The sequence below is a fragment of the Anser cygnoides genome, chromosome Z, assembly GCF_040182565.1.
Source record: "Anser cygnoides isolate HZ-2024a breed goose chromosome Z, Taihu_goose_T2T_genome, whole genome shotgun sequence".
Taxonomy (NCBI): domain Eukaryota; kingdom Metazoa; phylum Chordata; class Aves; order Anseriformes; family Anatidae; genus Anser; species Anser cygnoides.
In genome coordinates, this window is record NC_089912.1 from 27639369 (window position 1) to 27653825 (window position 14457).

The following is a 14457-nucleotide window of genomic DNA, read 5'->3' on the forward strand; positions in this document are numbered from 1 at the left end:
TGGGGAAGACAGAAGAGGAATAGCATCCTGGTAGGAATAAAGTTGTTAATTTTTGCTTTTAATTGCAAGTGCTAATGTACTTCTAATGCTTTCACATTCAATTATTGCTTGTAATTTCTAAATAAAATTAGCAATTTGAATTTCAAACTAACTTACATATGTTTGCACTATACTGCTGAGACTGTAGTAAAGTCCTACCCCCTTTTTTCTCATATTTGTTTAATAAACATATGAAAGGTTTGGAAATTAAAACTTACTACAAAAGGGAACAAAGATTCCTTTCTTCCTCAAAAGCCAAGCTAGTTCTTCAGTGAGTTTTCAAAATTTCAGCAGAAGACTAAAATAAAGTTCCCTTCCCTTCCCTTCCCTTCCCTTCCCTTCCCTTCCCTTCCCTTCCCTTCCCTTCCCTTCCCTTCCCTTCCCTTCCCTTCCCTTCCCTTCCCTTCCCTTCCCTTCCCTTCCTTTCCCCTTCCCCTTCCCCTTCCCCCTTCCCCTTCCCCCTTCCCCCTTCCCTCTTCCTCTTCCCCCTTCCCCCTTCCCCCTTCCCCCTTCCCCCTTCCCTTCCCTTCCCCCTTCCCCCTTCCCCCTTCCCCCTTCCCCCTTCCCCCTTCCCCCTTCCCCCTTCCCCCTTCCCCCTTCCCCCTTCCCCCTTCCCCCTTCCCCCTTCCCCCTTCCCTTCCCTTCCCTTCCCTTCCCTTCCCTTCCCTTCCCTTCCCTTCCCTTCCCTTCCCTTCCCTTCCCTTCCCTTCCCTTCCCTTCCCTTCCCTTCCCTTCCCTTCCCTTCCCTTCCCTTCCCTTCCTTTCCCCAGTACAATAAGATATGTATGAATACAGCTGAAACCAGGCAAAATAAGGCTCTTTATCTGTCATAAAAACCTATCGTTGATGATCTATTATATCAAATTGAGTATTATCATCTAAATTAAGATTTTCTATCCCAAACATTAAATTGTTGAAAAGTATCCAAAGGTAAAATACATCTTAAAAAAACAAACAAACAAATGAAGAAACAAAACAGCAACAACAACAAAAAAACACACTTCTTACTGCAAATTAAATAGCTTTTGCCTTTCTTCTGTGTCTCTAGTCTTACGCAATTTGGCTTCTAAAAGCAGGTAGGTTTCAATATTGCAATGAGGTGCATATGGATGAGGTACATCCATATGCAAGGAATTTTCTCACATGATAGGTAAATAAAGGAAAACGTTATTTGTACAGGATGTTTTGGGAGAAAAAAGTGTGAATGGCTTACACAGAGATAGAAAAGTAAATGTAGCATAGTTTCACTAATGGTTTTTGTACATGGTCTAAAAATGAATTCAAGGTCAAGAAGCCTTGTTTTGGGATATGGCTGCTCTGCCTGTGTCCTGTTTTTCAGACTCTATCCTAAATACCAGCTACTGGCTACCACTTGAAAAAGGATTTGTTTGTAACTCTAATCTAACCTGTTACGGTGGTTCCTCTGTGTGTAATTTATTATCAGACCTTGTTACTACTACTTAATTAAATTGAATTTGTTTGCTTTAAAAATAATCTGATAAAAAAAGACAAAATACAACACTTTAACATTCATGAAGTTTCCCCAGACCTCTTAAGCTAGTATCACACTAATGACTTTTTTTTTTTTTTTCCTATTTGTTTGCTGTTGCTTGTTACCTGTTTCTGATGCTAATCTCTCTGGGTGACAAAGCACCAGAGCTCTGTCTGCCCATAAACTGCAATGCCCACGAGCCATTTCCCCAGGATTTGCTGTAGTTCAGTTGCATACTTTTCTTTCAGGTTCTCACCTGTAATTCTGTGATCAGCGATTAAAGCAGAAAAATTACATGAATGCATTAAACCTGGTGTGGAATATAGCTTAGTGTTGTAATTATGCAGATACCCCCCTCCGGCCACTAAGGCTTGAATTTTGTACTTTTCCATTCTCCAGCAACTTTTGAAGGAACATTTGAAGGAACTTTTAAAGGTATTTTTGAAGGAACTTTTCAAGATACCTTTGAAGGAACTTTTGGAAATATTTTTGAGGGAACTTTTGAAGGGACTTCTGAAAACTGGGTGGTAAACGTAATCTTGATTGCCAAAAACAAGCCCTAAACTTGTTTTCTGAGGATATTTGGGAAGGCCGGAAGTGATGGCAGAGATGTGACAGCGAGAGCATGCTTGGTGAAAACATGGAGCAGCTTGGTTGGGCGCGCAGGGGCCATTTATTTTTGTTTTTGTTTTTATTTTTTTAATTTAAATTTAATTTTTAATTTTAAAATTTTAATTTTAATTTTAATTTTAATTCAGCAGGGACCGCTTCCTTCGAGCACCGCGCTCCCCCAAGGTCAGCGCCCGGCGTGGCAGAACCGGGCCTCGGCGGCCCTGGAGCGTCTCCAGGGCAACTCCCGCGCCGCGTGGGGGCAACGCACCCCACCCCTCGCCCCGCCCCCTCGCCACTCCCAGCCAATCGCCTCTCCTCTCCCATCCGAGGGGCGGCAGCGGCGTCGCGTCTCCTGCTCTCCGATTGGCAGCCGTCCGCCGCGCGTCACCGGCGGGCGGGGAGCGCCGGAGAGGCACCGAGCGGCCGGGCGCTGATTGGCCGGCGCGCGTCACGTGGAGGTGGAGGGGCCGTGACGCCCGCCGCAGCGGAGGGGCTCGGCTTGTCAGGTAGGTGCGGGCCGTGCGCGCCGCCGACGCCGCGCCGCCGACGAGGCGCGTGCCCGCGCCACCCGGCACCGGCGGCGGAGCAGCGCCTGGGGGGGGCGGGGGGCGCCGGTCCCGTCCCGTCCCGTCCCGTCCCGTCCCGTCCCGTCGGGCGCCGGGGCCGTGCCGCCGCCCGTAGGCCCGGCGCCGGGCTTCACCTGCGGGCGGGGCGGTGGCGGCGGCTCCGCGTTTCCCTCCCGCTGCGGCGGCGGCATCCGGCCTCCCTCAGGGCTCCCCCCGCGGCCGGGCGGCGGCGGCGGCTGCGGCCGCGCTGAGGCGGCTCCGCCCCGGCCGGGCCCGCAGGCGGCGGCTGCTGCCGGGAGCGGGGTGTGGGGGGCGGGCAGGGGCTTGGCAGCGCGGTGCGGTGCTGTGCGGGGTTAGCGGGCCGGGAAAGGCCCGGTAACAAAGGGGTGCGCCCAGGGGAGGGGGGAGCTGGTGCACAGGGGCGGCCCGAGGGGGTCTGAACGCAGGGCGGGTTGCGGTGATGAAGCGTTATGTGCTGGAGAGTGTTTAACTGAGCAAAAGCTCTCGCAGTTATCTCCGAGGTCCTTCCCCGCTTCCCCACAAGTATAACTTCATGTCACGAGTGAGCCTGCCAAAGGAGAGCTCTTCTCCAGTTGACATCTGGGCTGCCAGTGTGCCAAGCGGTCATCTAAAGTCACTCCGACAAGGCACTTGAAAGGAAACACAGGCTGGAAAAGGGCTGGGCAGATTTAAAGTGGGAGAGAAGGAACAGTGGGCCTTCTGTAGGAGAGGGGACGAGGCAGCGTTTGCTGCTCTGGAACAGGAGATCCAACACAGGGAAGCAAGAGGGAGCAACCATGGGTCACACTGCACACGGGCAGCGTCGCCTTACTCCTTTCTCTAAGCACAAACACCCAGGTGAGCACCTTGCACGGAAAAAGGCTCTGTCGATGCAAGGCAGGTCTGTCCTAGACCCCATCCCGGGGCAGGCCTCCTGCTTTGCCCTCGCTGAGCCCCCCCATGGCCCCTCCTGGGTGCTCTGTGGGCCGGGAGCTGCGGTGTCAGCCGGGAGGCAGAGGAAGCTGGCAGCCGTCCCGGGGCTGCTCCATAGAAGGAGATGGGCTAGCTGCGTGAGGTCATCGCTGCTCCGGGAGGAGGCTTTCTCCGGCGAGAGGGAAGTGGGTCTCGCAGAAGGAAGGGGGATCCTGCTGCCCTGGCGAAGGAGGAGCCGCAAGAGCAGAGCTGGAGCTTGTTCCTGTAGGAAGTAAACTGACCGTGCCCTCTTATCGTGAGATAAAGAAAGCTGTCCACTTTGTGCTGCTTAATTACAGTTTTCGTGTGTTTGCGTGATAAAAGTGGATTTAATAATCCTCCCCCGATGAAGTTTTTTTTGTGCAGGAGAGAAAGAAATGGTTGAGTATTCAGCATTTTGTTAAGGAGTCCAAGGGATTTAAAATACCATGTATGCAAGGACGCTTGTTTCTGCTGTATAACACTTGCATTAGGTAGCTGCAGCATCTTTGGAACCATTTGTTTTGGAAACTTTTAATGGTGAATCGCTGGAACTCTTAGCTTTGTTTCCAGGGTTCGAGAGAAGATGGTTACCTTTACTTTTAAGAGCTGCATCTGTAGTGGATCATAATGTACAGGAAGTTATGGAAGTACTTAAAAAGCACCAAGGGTGTATCTAAAATGCCTTTTTTTCCTCCTTTTTCACTTTTTTTTTTTTTTTTTTTTTAGGACAGCTTCTTGTGGTTGGGAATTTGGATTCCCATCATTATATTTCAGGGCATGACTGTAATTTGTTTTTCACAAATTGTTTCACAAAGTTTAAATGCAGAGTTCAGGTTGGTTTCAAGTGCAGTGAGTCTAAAGCAATAAAGATTTTGTAAGTCCTGGGTGTTTCCTTGGGTGATGATAAATTCCCAATAAATTTACACTTAGTGCTGTTACTAACCCGAGTGACCGAGTATGTACCTCATAACATCCTTCTTCTCCTTTGGATCTCAGATCTGTTTTCTGTACAGTCACCGGTTTCCTTTGCAGAGCTGCCTTTCTGCACACGCTGAAGGGAAGGTGCCAGGTGGTTTAACTGCGATTTCCAACTTTCTTTCCCACATCTGAGCCTGTTGCTGACTGGCACGGTGCGCACGTATGAGTGGTGCGGCCGTGCACAGGGACAGCTCTCTGTGCTCACAGCTGCCCCGTGATTCGGTGACTGTTCTCTTGCCAGTGGTCCTCTTTTCTCAGAATTCCTCGTCTTCAAAATGGGTTAGTCAGCTTGTATGAGCGTAGATGTGAGTAAGAAACCAGAACTACGGTGTGAACTTGCACCTTGAGCAGCCAGGGCATTTTGTTAGGCTTTCTGATGCGATCCCTCTTCTTTTCTGCTGAGGGGAGAGCTACCGCTTGGGCCAGATCTCTCACTTAGGTTCTTGTTTGCCTGAAAGTGGCGTAACAGTAGTAGTTACATACTGTGAGATGTTTCTGTGACACCTCTGTATAGCGACGGTCACGTGAAACTTTCAACTGCTAAAGGAAAAGTGAAAATAATGCTGCCCGTGTACTCGGTCTGCCATTTAGGTATTCTTTACAGTGTTGCTTCCATGATAATGTAATCCATTTGGAACCCCAGTCTCATTAGCTGTCAGTAATGAAAATACTTAATGAGTAACTGCTTAATAGTTTATAATGTGTTATGCATTTGTGTGTATGGTGTTCAGATCTTGATCTGAAAACTGTCCTTTCACAAGGTCTCTTGTAATATTCGTCATTAAATCTCAGTGCTTCCCAACCTTTATTTCATATTATGGCTTTGGAAGTTATTTATTTTAACAGAAAGAGCTGAGGCATTAAGAAATTAAGCCTAAGCATCAAAATAAATTACCAGAATTAAGACCTAATGAAAAATCAATTACCTCCTAAGTAGGAGCAACATGTGAAAAGTTTGTGAATTGTTTAGCATTACGTAAGAACTCTTCAGCAGAAGCAGAAATAGAACCCAGAGTAATATTAAAGTGCATTAATCATGAGTCCTTTTTTTCCTGAATTGCCTGTTTAGAAACTGGGAGACGTAAAATTACAGCAATGGGTGTGATGGATTTGTGAAGATGAGCCCCTCTGACAGAATGCTGAATCATCCCTGGAGCACTCCATCCTCTGTAGTAAATAAGTCAGGCGTTTATGGAGAAAAGCACTGTGGAAGTAATTACACGATCACATAATGCATATTCCAAAGAGGGTGGCATTTAGGTTTTCATCCTCAATTTGTGAGTCTCTTAATTTCAGTACTTGATTTGTCAGCTTTGCTGCTTTTCTCCAGCGCTGTTTATGCGTGACTGTTTGCTTTAGAAAAAACAGAAAATCTTATTCCATACATTAACAGCATATTGAAACATACATGGTTCGTCATCATATTTATAGTGTTTGCTGTTTGGGCTGAGAATGGCAATAGTAAGTAGTTTTTCTCTGTACAATACAGACCAGACTGGGATGAGTATTAAGAATGTTACTTTTATGAGTATTTAATAAAGGCAGGAATACTTTTGTTAAATATTTGGTGCTGTAATACCCAGATGATAGTGGTTCAGTTAGTGCTGGTGGTGTTAGCTGATGAGTAAATCACAGAATTTACCCTTGGTGAACCTATGAAAAAATAAGAGTATGGTCTTAGCATAACCCTGCTTAATCTTTGAATACTTAAAGCTTGTCATACTATGCAATTTTGTATTTTTTTTTTTAATAATGTAGTTAGTGTAGTGTATTGCCACCGGCTCTGTTAAAATACAGCTTTTGTGTATATTTTTCTTTCTCTTTTTTTTTATTTTTATTTTTTTCAGGGAACATCAGACTTCCTAGTACTGCGTTCTGCTTTAAAATGTTTGAGTGTATGATATATCCCACAGTACCTGTGTCACAAATAAGTCTGGGGAGTTCCAGATAAAGGGAGCAGTGAAATAAGGTGGCTAAGTTTTAAAAATGTGACAGCTTGGATACTTATACCAAACACTGTGAATAAAGGTATTTAAAAAACATTGTCCTGTCCCTTCAGCAGACTGTTGTGGGAAATGCATTTGTAGCCAATTTTAAGGAAAATCACTCAGCTTTGGAGCTTGCTACTACTAATGAGAAAATATAAAGTGTGGAAGCAGAAGAACACGCGCTTGCTTTTTTTTTATTTGTTATATTTCTTGCATGTTGAGACTGTGAATGGTGTCCTTTCTCCAAAGGAGAATATCTTTTCCACCATTTCTGTAATATGTTTATTTATCAGTTCAGAAGATGTGGTAACTAAAGTTCAGCAGATAAAAGGAAGTGCTCGATTTGCCAAATACACAAAAGTGTTGACAGTTGAAACGTGCAGTTGAGAAAGCAAAGAATTATAAAGAGTTAAAGAGCTGTAACAAAGATACAGAAAGGCCTTTTAATACCCAGTTCTGCCTTTTGGACTAGGTCAGTGTTGAAATCGGAGTGGGAAATCCCTCATCAATTAATGTGTTAAGTAAACCTGAAGCTGCTAGATTAACAAATTTAGTTGGCATCCAGATGATGTAATTTATCCAAATTATTATTATTATTATTTTTAATGTGAGGAGGTAATTATATCCTTATTCAGGTCAAAAATGTCAGCTTTATTCGATCCTCATCTTCCTCTTGGTTCTGCATACATTCTAACTTTGCTTTTGGTTTGTGTTCTTGAACCAGCTGGTACCCTCTGAAAGGAAACTTGCCCACGGCTGATGGGATTGTTTGCTCCAGGCTCTGCTCCATGCAGTACGGATGCACACTGCAGCAGATTTGTGTCCCGTGCAGAACAATCTTCCAGAAGTATCCCTGTGTGCATGTGTCCTCAAATGTAAGGCTTCCTGTTTACACGTAGCATGTAGTGTTGTGCTGATGTGCTGTGAGAGGGCGATCTCCTGCGTTCCAGTTCTCCCTCAGAATCCCTCCGACCAAACCTCCCCAGGGGAGGTGGAGGCATTTGCAGCGTGGAAGCAGTTAGCCTGCTTTCGGAGGGCGAGAGATGTGAGCAGGCTAAACGCGAGAACATCTTTATCAGTTGATCTGGGTTGTGTCTGCACTGTGGTCCATAAAGATGTTACAGATTTAGCTATTTCCAAAGCAGAGATTAAACAGATGGTTGTTAACATTCATCTTTACAACAGGCTGGCTCGTGTCCTAGTACGTAGTTTTTCTCTGATTAAGTTGGGATTTCAGGTTTGAAGATGCAGTTAGTCAAGTTCCCTTGAAGTGTCCCAGAGTACAGTAAGGCAAGAATTCTGAGAATAATTTAAATAACTTGCATACAGTGCAAACATTCTTATCTCCACACATTTTTTTTTTCTGAAAATCTCCATGAATGGTTCTGTGGCCTGAAGAACTCTGGCCTCATAAATGAAAAAATAGCCGCTTGGTATCATTTCTGATAAGAATACTTTTGAGATGCAGAATGACAGACTGGAGTAACAAAAAAATAGAACTAAACCAAACTCAGTTATTCCAAATCTTATGTATGCAGATATATTTTCACGTGAAGAGTTTATGCATGACTTTTTTTTTTCCTACGCACTTCAGCATTATTTTTCCAGAGACCTAGGAGGTTAAACGTCCACAACTTGTTGCTGCTTGTTTTAACATCCATTAAAGCTTGGTTCATTTATACATTTTCTAATGAGAATAATACTTTTCAGAAGGAACTTGGTTTATAACTGGGAAGGCTGATGATATCCAAACTGAACTGACTGGTCTGAAAAGATAGGATGGGCTTTTTCATGTATCTGGAAGAGTTATATTCGTTATATTTGTAGATGGTATATATTAAAATTTGTTGCACATCTGAATTTGCACTGCAAGAACATTTAGAAGTCTCGTGCCTGGTTCAATCATCTGTCTTTTGGGTGGCTGCCTTTATAGTGAGAATCACTTTTTCCTATCTAAAAGAAAGGGAGATCAGAGTGAACGTATTTTAGGATGTGGGACATATGAGGGAAAAGCCATCAGATGAGGCACAGCAAATAAAAACTTTGGGCAACACCTTTTACTCAAGCACACTCTGTGTTTTATTTCCTGCAGTGTAACAGTCTGGAATATCAGCTGTTGGGAGGAGACTTTCTTCTTCTTGGACTCATGTTCCTCATGGGCTGGTTTTCTGTGCGGAATACCATGAGATTGAACTACTTTAAATGTGATATAACGGTGCCAAGGAAATAAGTGACCTCAAGAAGACTGAGTGAACTATGAATTAACTAGGCAGAGAGTTTAATGAACCAGAAGGATGTAATTAGCTTAATGAAGGAGGAAAGAAGCAGCAACAACCTGATTTTTTTTTTTTTTTCAGAGTGGTAAATACTTGGAACTAGACTGCTTTTCTCCTGAGGAGACCAGTACTGTCATTTATTACAGACTAATAGTAATTTAAAACAATTTAATCCAATTGTTTTGGCTGGAGGGAGAAATTCTAGATGATGTTGGGCCATAGAAAAAAATAATGCACTTGGGACATAACAACCCCCTGCAGCAGTACAGGCTCATGCAAGAGTGTCTGGAAAGTTGCCCAGCAGAAAAGGACCTGGGGGTGCTGGCCGACAGCCAGCTGAACACAAGACAGCAGTGTGTCCAGGTGGCGAAGAAAGCCAATGGCATCCTGGCCTGCATCACAAATTGTGTGGCCAGTGGGACTAGGGAAGGGTTTGTCCCCCTGTACATGGTGCTGCTGAGACTGCACCTCAAGTACTGTGTTCAGTTTTGGGCCCCTCACTACAAGGACATCAACGTGGTGGAGGGTGGGCAGAGAAGGGCTGTGAAGCTGGTGAAAGGACTGGAGAACAAGACTTATGAGGAATAGCTGAGGGAACTGGGGTTGCTTAGTCTGGAGAAGAGGAGACTCATAGGGGGTGACCTCATTGCTCTCTACAGCTACCTGAAAGGAGGTTGCAGCAAGGAGGGAGTTCGTCTCCTCTCAGGTGACAGGAGATAGGACACAAGGCAACACTCTCAAGTTGCACCAGGGGAGGTTTAGATTGGACAGTAGGAAGTATTTCTTCACGGTGGGGTTAGTCAAACACGGGAAGGGGCTGCCCAGGGAGGTGGTGGAGTCCTCATTCCTAGAGGTATTTAAGAGATGTATGGACATGGCACTAAGGGACATGGTTTAGTGATGGGACTTGGTAGGTCAGGTCTGTGATTGGACTTGATTGTGACGATATTTTACAATCTAGATGACTCTAATTCTAGGTAAATTAATATCAAGAAGTGAAACATTACCTGCAACTCCCTTCCAGCTAATGAAGATGATATCTAATAGCATGAAAGAAATTAGTGAAGGAATACATAACTGCATACACCAAACCATTAGTAAACAGCTATATTTAATTTTAACATTGACTCATGCTGCCACTTTTCCTAGCAATTGTTTCCACATTCACTATTCATTAAAGGCAAGCCTCTTGAAAATGTAATACTTTAACTTGTCTTTTGTTGTTTTAGCTTGTTCAGAAATTTATATACTATATAAAATACACTTTAGAATGAGTGTGAGTCACTAACTAATGTGTCCATGTTTTTCAATTTGGGGCCAACTATTTGTAATTTCAGCATTTTAAGTTTCTTTGTAAAACTAGAACAATTCTGTCCTTTAGAAGATGGAAGTGTTACAACCTTAGAGCAGTAAGACTACTTCAGAAGACTACCAAAGACATGAGAAGTTAATAATAAAAATAAAAGACAATTGAATTAGTTATTTTGTTATTAGTTATTTTTAGCCTAGTACTTCTCTGTTACCTGTCAGACCACACCAGGCAGTGCTGTTGTTCATGATGTTAATACATCCATGTGAAGAGAGGAAATATGGAATGGTGTTGGTCCATGCTGGTGTTCAAGTTTCTTCCCTGCTAGAGCGGAATTAATTTTTGAGTGTGTAGGATGTGTCTCATGTGCAGGATGTATGTGAGACTTTATATGCACATAGAAAGAGCTGGGAGAGCCTGGTCCTTAGTTTGGTTTAATACAGTTAGAAAAATGCGACAGGGACAGCTTTGTTCTTCCAGCCTCTGAAATATATGAGAGTAAGAGTCTGTACTGAGGGACTGGAATTGTTCCTCAAAAGCTATGGAAACTCCCTATTCCAATTTTAAGTAAAAGCGTGAAGTAGCTGTGGTCAAAGGAAGACCACAGGAACACAGTTGTGGAAGGAGAAGTTTTGCAGTGTGCTAGAACTTGTATGAGGGTTGGAGATACTTGATCGTAGTATCAATTAGAATCACCCTTATCAGCCTCATCCTGCTCAATCTGTTTTTCTGTTAACATCTGGAGTGGAGATCACTGTTGATCACTGCAGAATTGAGAGTTCAGTGAAAGTTCGTTGCTCAGGTCCTCTTTACTGAAGTTGTGCTTTTCTTTATCATTCCTTGCAGCCTGGAGCTTAATGTAAAGGAAGCTTAATTCCTGGAAAAATACAAGAAGAAGCCTTCCTTTACTTGTAAGTTTGTGTAAGGTAGCAAAAAGCTAGGTGCAAATCCCCTTTGTGTGGGGTCGGCATGTTGTTCTGTAGGTGGCACTGCCTTTTTCAAGTTAACAGGAGCACCACGCTGAGTCCTGAGGCGCAGTGGCAAGGTATGACTTGGGGCAGCCAGCCTAGCCCTGCTCTTTCTAACCTGTAGCTGCCTTCACCTTGTACTCTTCTGCCTGGTGAAATTTGATCTCAAGCATCTTTTTGGTCTCAGATGTTCAAGTTGCAAAGAAGAGGTGTATAGGATCTTTGCTTCTCTATTCCATGGTCACAGAGAAGAGGAGATAAGTTTTGGTTAATGAGAAACTTTTTCCCGTGCTAAGACCAAGGGAATGCTAAGTCAGAGAAAACAGAGACTTGAGAAAAATATTTTCTGCCATGTCTTTGGTGGTTGGGGAAAGAATTAGATGGTGTTTGATGACTGTTAGTAACTTTCTTCCATCACATCTATTATTGCTGTTTGCATGTTGGAAAATAATTCCCTTAGGCAAATGAATACTGCATGTCCAAAAAAGGATGTTTTATAATTGTAACCAGAGAGGGTCCAAAATTTTCTTTCTGGGCCTTTACCTAGCTTTTTTTTTTGTGTGTGTTATTGAAAAGCATAAATCCTTTTCTTTGATGAAGCCCACTGCTTCTTATTTCCATGTTCTTTTAATAAGATCAGAGCTGGAAGAGCTGGTACGGCAAACCATGGTTTTCATACATCTGCAAGACAGTGTGAGTGTGATGTGTGAGGTTGGCTGTATGCAATCGAGTGAAATACATCTGGCTTGGTGCTTGCTGCTGTTAGATAAGAAGGGACTGTTGCTGCAGACATAAAATAATTGTTCCTCTGACATTTCTGTCCTGCTTTTGCATTTTAGAGATGTCTTGAGATAGAAGTTGTATGTTCAGGAGTTTTTTTTCATTATTTTTTTAAAATAATTTTTGAATGTGTCTGTTTCTTGGTCTCAAAAGTATCTTTAGGCATTAAATACTCTCATTTAATTATTTACTAGGTGAAGAAGTATTTAAGAGCAACTTTATTTAAAGTTTCATTTGACGTTCCCATGTTCTTCTGGGAAACACTTCAGACATACGACATGTCATGCCAGATTGTGCTATCGTGTTTTTTTTAACTTTGATCAGACACCTCATAGTTAATCTGTTTTGTGAGCTAAAAACTTCTCTTTACTTTCTTTGTGCAGAAGCTGCTCCGTACTCTGATCAGTATTGCCTGTATTTTCTAATGCTTGATATTCTTCATGAGATAGAGTAATTAGAAGATACAGGAACACCATGAATGTATCAGCAAAATAGGAATATATTTTCTGTTTTTTTCTAACCTTTGTTAAAAAATAAAAACATATGATAATCTGGATGTTTCCTAACCTGATTGCTTCAAAGCACTGGACAAACATTTTTGAAGACGTGTGCTCAGAGATGACCCCACCTTTTTCCCATGTGGTGTTAAGCAGCCTAGGATGCTCTCTCCCGGTATGTTGTGCTGCATTTACTGACACGTGATTTCACCTGCTGTTTTAGATGCCTGTTGCTCAGTGTCTTGGGGTTCCTTTGCAGCTTTCTGTAATAAAGCATCAGCTGTGATTGCACATAATGTACCACATGCAAATTTAACCAGAGATGTTGTGTGAAATGGTAGATATGCAAGTGACCGGTCTCAACAGCTCCACAAGTCCTGGCATGGATTCTGCTGATGCTTCTGACTTCCTCCCCCGTGGAGCTGTGTTTCTGAAACCTCATGCTGCAAGGGCTCCACTTCTGTAACAGCTTCTGTGAGACACCCCAGCTGAAACTTTTAAGAACCCTTTTCTTTGCTACCACGTCTAACGCCTTTGTAGACCAGCTGCTCAGTTCCCTCAAAGAACACTTCAAATTGGGAAGCATGACTTTTCTCTGCACTCATTTTTTTTTCACCCTACCCCAAATTACAGGTTCTTTAGTATGATTTTAACACCTTGCCCAGTATGGCAGTCAGACTTTGTTGTACTTTTCCTGATTGCCTTGGTAAGCTCTGAAAAAAAATAATAAAATGGTATATTTTCTACTCTCCATTCCTTTTTGCTGTAGTAGTCAGCAGTTACTTCAAGCCTAAGTTTTTGTAGAATTAATAGTTTGGTTATTTCATACTTGATGCTTTAATGCTTCTACAGAATAGTATCTGTTTCTGGTGAGTTCTTACTATTTGTTATTTTTAAATGCTCCTCTGTTGCTTCATTTTGAGAGGGTGCTTGTATATCCCCAGTTTAAAGAGGATCTGGTTTGGTATTGGTTTTAACTGCCTCTGCAGTAATTTCAGAAAACAAGAGTTCATCTAGGTTTTCTTCTCTATCCTTATTTTCTTTTAATTCCTTCTTTTGCATCTTCGTTATCTAGTGGTTTATTGCACTGAGGAAGCAAGCTGTCTGTAACTTTCAGATTCTACTCTGTTTGAGCCCAGAAATTGCAAACAGAACTTTGTTCTAAAATTTTTCAGTGCTGTCTTACAGCTAGCTCTACGGTTAGTTTACTGACCAAAGTTTCTTATATTTCCCTGTACTAGCTGGCATTTCCCTATCAGTTAGATAAGTTTTGGAAATATAATTGTATTGCCAGTTTCAAATTCTATGAATGCCCTGCATGCTGATGAAAAAAAGCACATGAATATAAAGTCAGAAGTAACTGGAATTATTGGGGGGAGGGGGGAAGGAGGCAGTTGGTTGTGTTTTATTTTTATATTGACAGACAAAAAATCTCCCTTCTACTGTAGGTGTAATTTTTTTTTATTATTATATTTTATTATAAGAAGGTGTGCTTTTTGCCTGTGTGCAGAGAGCAGAAGATACAGCTTGTCGGTGTTTCAGTGGCTCTAGTCTGTTTTTTCATTTAGTAAGTGAAATTTTCAGAAAAGGTCATTTTACCACGTGCAGCTCTTTTACAGGTTGACTGCTTAAAATTTGAATGTCTTCAGGTGTTGGTGGTAGCACGCATTTTACTTTCATGTGTCCTGTTTGAATCAGGAAAAGCAGAAAAAGAGTTTTTTTGTCCAGTGGTACTCTGACATTTCTAACTGGTTTGTGATGGGAGGAGTGGAGCCAAATACTACTATTTAATGTTTGGCTTTTGGTGGTAGTTCCTTTCTGGTGGAGACTTGCTTAGGTAGCTGAATTTTGGGCTTTGCAATTTCTCACTGATGTTTGTATATGTGTTATTAAAAATGTTTTGAATTCTGTATGATTCTAGTCTGGTCTGTTTTTTCTTCCTTTGTATCTGCTTGCATGGCTACTGCCTCCTTGCAGTGACTGAATGTAAGCATCACT

General features: G+C 42.8%; 1 protein-coding gene across 13 annotated transcripts in view; it reads left to right on the plus strand.

The window, feature by feature from the left end:
- Positions 1–2536: 2536 nt before the first annotated feature.
- FER (FER tyrosine kinase) overlaps positions 2537–14457 on the plus strand; it is a 198267-nt gene continuing 186346 nt past the window's right edge. For 4 of the 13 annotated variants that reach the window (XR_010827976.1, XM_066989027.1, XM_066989037.1 and 1 more), the window contains exons 1-2: positions 3034–6669; positions 7354–7504. The gene's annotated coding sequence lies outside the window, so the exon portion shown is untranslated. Of the gene's footprint in view, positions 2650–3031; positions 6670–7353; positions 7505–11087; positions 11126–14457 lie in introns of those variants that run through there. The other 9 variants (XM_066989032.1, XM_066989028.1, XM_066989029.1 and 6 more) reach the window with 9 other exon arrangements.